The following is a 5,811-nucleotide window of genomic DNA, read 5'->3' on the forward strand; positions in this document are numbered from 1 at the left end:
ATGTTGAACTGGCTAATTTGCTGATTAGATTATTCCTGGTCCTGACTTTGGCAGCAGTCCTTTTTAGATGGTCAGGGTAAGTCAAAGAGTAGTCCAGTTTGACACCAAGATAGACCGGTTTTTGCCTCATGTTCCATTCGTTCTCTGCAGAGGAAGATATCTAACTCATGGTTAGTGAGTATGTTGTAGAGGTGGAAGACACTCAAAACGGTCTTGGTCACACTTGGTTGGAGGCACCAACCGCTACAATAGTCTGCCAATTTGGCCAGGGTGGCATTCTAGATGTTCTCTAATCCAGTGAAAGAGCATTACTGGGTACTGCAGGAGATGTCATCAGCATAGATAAACATGCATGACCAAGTCAATGGTAGGTCATTTGTGTAAAAATTGAACAAGGTGGTCGCAAGCATGGAACCTTAGGGTAAGCCATTGGATTTTGCACTTGTTTTATGTCTCATGTGTACCCAGAAAGGCCTCTCATGAAGTAGGAGTTCAACACTGTCCACCACCCATGCTGGGAGAGCTCTTGCCAGTTTTACCAGAAGATCAGGATGCTATACTGCATCGTAGGCCGCTGTCAGGTCTGAGACAACAGCTCCTGTCATCAAATTCTGTTGAAACCCATTTTTATATATTTAAAGAGAGCTAGAACTTGATTGCATGTGCTTCGACCCTTCTGGAAGCCAGCTTGGTTGATATAGAGTGTTGCCTCCACATCTGGAGATATATGCTGGAGGATAGGACTTTGAAGACGACAAATAGCAGAGAGATTGGTCAGTAGCTTGCTGCACTATGTAGGTCCTTTCTGGGTTTTAGAAGGGCAATCACTTGACATTTTCCAGATCCTTGGCAGGTTACCCTCATTAACAAGCCATGTCAGGAATTTGGATAACCCTTGATGGGCGTTGGTTCAAAGGTGTTTCAGGAAATGTCATATTCCACTGCCATTCTGGGTTTGATGTTGCTTAGTACAGCACCTAGTTCAGTGCATGTGAATGGGCTATGCACTGATGAAGCAGATTACATCATCTGAATTGCCACCATACATCACAAATCTGCCTGTCTAAGAGCTTATTTGGTGAGCTTATTGAGTGGACATGTGTATCTAACATACTCACATGCCCAGAAGTTGGAATTTTGCTTTTGGATATGGATAACTGATAGGTATGTTTTTTATTTGTTTTGTTTTTTTATAAAAGTGCTGAATCCTTACAGGGCCATCTCGATTATTTTCTGAGAGCCCAAGCTTTGACTAACTTAAAATAGTGATCGGTGCAAATTGGGTATTAATCAGTGCTTTATTTTTATCACTATTATTAGTTAAGTGCTGACATCGTGCAGTGAAGTACCCACATTATTCATTATTTGCTAAGCACCGCGTGCATATTTTAAGTAAATAAATAATTGTTAAACATGCAATGTACTAACAGTAATTAGTGAATAATTTGATGTACCATTAAAATAGAAAACAGTAACATTTCACAATGTTATCTGCATTCTACACTGACAGTATTGTAGTTGCTCTTCATGACAGTAAATTATTTTTATTCTTCTTGTTTGTATTTTAACTGTATGAAGGACATTTATCCTTGTGATTTTAATTTTATACATTGCTTAGGGATCAGGTAGGAGCTATATTCAAATCTTAACTAAATTTGGTATTTGGACTAATACCAAAAAATGTTAATCTGCAGCTCCCTATTAGTCAATTATTATGAACAAAACTAATGCAAAAGGTCAACTAAGTCTCATAATTTCCTCATGACTGTGGATTGATCACAAAATTAATTTTGTTACTCCTCTGAAACTGTATGCAATAAAAAAAAGACTATAAATTCTGCCCATTAACACTTCATGCCAAGTAGAAGAGGGTATTAGTAAGAGCTAACCAGTATGAGACACTGTAATTGATCCTACGTGTAATCAGATTTAATTTTTTTTTTATAAACACCGAATTCTCCAGCTCATGTGGAACTTCCATTAATATCAACTGGAGTTAAGCAACTGAGGTTCATTGTAGGGATCCTTAATCTGTGAATAGTGACAGGTTTCAGAGTGGTAGCCATGTTAGTCTGTGTCAGGAAAAACAACGAGGAGTCCTTGTGGCACCTTAGAGACTAACAAATGTATTTGGGCATAAGCTTTTGTGGGCGAAAACCCACTTCATCAGATGCATGGAGTGGAAAATACAGTAGAGAGGTATAAATACACAGCATATGAAAAGGTGGGAGTTGCCTTACCAAGTTGGGAGGGGGATCAGTGCTAACGAGCCAATTCAATTAAGGTGGAAGTGGGCTATTCTCAACAGTTGACAAGAAGGGAGGAAAAATCACTTTTGTAGTGCTAATGAGTTCAGTGTAATCAAGGTGGCCCATTTCAAAGAGTTGACAAGAAGCTGTGAGTATCAGCAGGGGGGGAAATTAGTTTTTGTAGTGACCCATCCACTCCCAGTCTTTACTCAGGCCTAATTTGATGGTGTCCAGTTTGCAAATTAATTCCAGTTTTGCAGTTTCTCGTTGGAGTCTGTTTTTGAAGTTTTTTAATTGAAGAATTGCCACTTTGAAGTCTGTTATTGAGTGTCCAGGGAGATTGAAGTGTTCTCCGACTGGTTTTTGAATGTTATAATTCTTGATGTCAGATTTGTGTCCATTTATTCTTTTGCATAGAGACTGTCCTGTTTGGCCAATGTACATGGCAGAGGAGCATTGCGATATATGCCATCATGTGCCAGCAATTGAGAATAGTCCACTTCCACCTTAATTGAATTGGCTCGTTAGCACTGACACCCCACTTGGTAAGGCAGCTCCCATCTTTTCATATGCTATGTATTTATACTTCTCTACATTGAATGCATGGAGTGGAAAATACAGAAGTGGGTTTTAGCTCACGAAAGCTTATGCCCAAATAAATTTGTTAGTCTCTAAGGTGCCACAAGGACTCATCATTGTTTTTGTTAATCCATGAAGTAATCCTCCAGAAAATTTAGATGAACAAGAACTAGTTTAGCCAGACCCTTTTCCCTCTGTTTCCCACCACTCCATTTGCCAAATCTTCCCCCACCACCCAGAATCTTCAAGAAGCAAATCAGGTAACTGAAATCACACAGGGCTCCCTGCCCATAGACACCTCCCTTTTATTCTGAATGCAAATTCCCCCTTACCAGCCACAATGGTGATCATTACAGCTCATTGAGGACCAGTCCCACATATAAGCCAAATAGTGGAGCTAGGTACTAGGTCTGAGGGAGCAATTCTTCCCCCCATTCTGTGGATCTGTTCTGTAGAGTACTCTACCCTCAGCTGCATGGGCAGTGATAGATGCAAACCCTGCTGGCCTCAAGAGAAAAGGAACAGGATTTGCTCCTGAGACAATAAAACCCAAAATACTGTGTTTAATAATCATGGTTGCTTTTAACAAACTTTCTGAAGCAGGATTGCATGCTTATTTTAGTGCTATGTCCCCTAGTGCATTATCTCGTGCCCCTTTCCTTTATCACAGCAATAACTCTCACATTTACAAGCATGGAAGACTTAAAAAGAACTTTAACCTTTTTGTTCTTTTCAATATCTATTCCACTGATGCTGTCCTTATGGGTTTTCTATTGCCATACTTCACTCCCAATGCAAATGACATCATCAGATTGAAACAAACTTTAAAGACTATCTAAAGGACTACCTAACAAAGTAGCTTTGCTTGCCTTTAGCAATTTAATATAGTTTATGCATAGAACTTTGCTCACACGTGGATGAAGACACTTCCACACATCTGTATTGCAGTCCTGAGCTGACTCTCCTCTGGGCCCATGGGCTGATCCAAAGGAAAATTTCCTGGTCCTCTTTTAAGTACATAGCCACAAAGTTCAAGTACAATGGATACCTTGTGATCACATCTTTGCTCAAGACAACAATGGAAGTAGCAGTGCCCTTACTAATTCTGGTTTTGTACAATGTCTGTTAGCAATGGGAGTTTGAAGACACATGGTACAAAAATTCAGAGGTGAGTTTCTTTCCTGTGATCACATCTATTCTCCTGTGTCTCTGTAAATGCCTGATATTTAATAAAAGTAACAAACATTCATTCCCAGTACCTGGATTTAATACTATGCACCAAAAGAAGACTGAAAAAGACAACACATTTCAATCACCAACGCTACATTTTCTCAGGAAAATCACAAGGTTCTGAAGCAGAATGTTTAATTCTTCTAGGGCAGTGGTTCCCAAACTGGTTCCGCCACTTGTGCGGGGAAAGCCCCTGGCGGGCCCAGCCAGTTTGTTTACCTGCCACGTCCGCAGGTTCGGCCAATTGTGAGTCCCACTGGCCGCAGTTCGCTGCTCCAGGTCAATGGGATCTGATGGAAGCAGCGCGGGCCGAAGGAGCATTGGCCTGGAGCAGTGAACAGCGGCCACTGGGAGCCGCGATCGGCCAAACCTGCAGACACAGCAGGTAAACAAACTGGCGCAGCCCGCCAGGGGCTTTCCCTGCACAAGCAGCGGAACAAGTTTGGGAACCGCTGTTCTAGGGTATCAGATATGCTATCCAATAGATCATCAAGTTCCTGTTTCCTTCTGTGACATGCCAAGAAAACTAATTATATTTCTTCGAAGAGTTCCATAACAGGATGCTATACGCTGCTAATGTACTTTGGTTCACATAAATGCAGAAAGAAAATATGCAATATCACCATGTTATTGTAAGCCAAGTACATCCTTTATCTTACTTATTGCTATAGGAGCACCACAACTGATCAAGAGTTGTGAGAGTGACTCAAATCCAGAGAGGGAAAAAAAAGTATTTCCATTACTCTGTGTACAGGTCATCCACCAAAAAACGGGATATGATTTAGATGATGGGTGAGGGTTTGGGATACTTTTATTTACAGTCCACCCATCCCTGATAATGCTATGATAGCGATACAACTAGATATGTTAGATAAGGACCAGCCGTCTTAATGGAACATTTAAAGATACGGGGCAATCACAACATGGACATAGTACTACAGAAGTCAGTGGTTTGGAATCAGTGTCATTTAATTTGATCATTTAAATGACTAATCATTTCCTAAAGTGGTTCATTTTACAGCTACCACATCTTCACAGGCTGAAGAGGTCTCTTTTCTTTTATGACATTTGAATGGGATATATTTGGGATCAGATTTTATTTACTACACTCACTTTCTGTAATCCAGTCAAATGGGCCCAACTACATGCTCTCAAAGCAAAAATAAATCCTGTTTAAACCACTGGCCAACAAATGCTTCCTGTTCATTATCATATTTAACAGTGCAAAGTATTTCATGTGATCATCAGTAGATCATCAATGGAAAAATTAGATGTTACAGTTATCCAAGGAATTTACAAAACACCTTTAAGTATATTAATAGACAGATATATGAGGATATTAAAGTCTTATAACAGAGGAAACAAATCCTAGAACCAAATTCTTGGTAGCATTGTCCTTTGGCTGCTCTGTCCCTGAAACAAAAGTCTGATGCAATTTACGTGGACAGTGAAGCTTATCTAATCTATTTCCTCACCTCATTTAAACACGCCTGCATCTTTCTCGCAGTTTTGCACTGGTTTAAAATGATTTATAGAATCCCAAGTTATAACAGCTTTAGAACACTCATTTAATTTCGAGATTTTACTGTTCAGACAATAGATTTAAGGGATTCGTGTTTGTGACAATCTGCTGGGGTTCCCAGAACTGTGAGCCACTGTGTTACCCCTCTCAGCCTGAGCAAGTGAGAGCTTTGTTGTTGCTAAACTAAATGCCAGGAAGCTAACACACTAGCTTGTTTGACTTGTCAACAAA

Source organism: Natator depressus, chromosome 8 (assembly GCF_965152275.1).
Source record: "Natator depressus isolate rNatDep1 chromosome 8, rNatDep2.hap1, whole genome shotgun sequence".
Taxonomy (NCBI): domain Eukaryota; kingdom Metazoa; phylum Chordata; order Testudines; family Cheloniidae; genus Natator; species Natator depressus.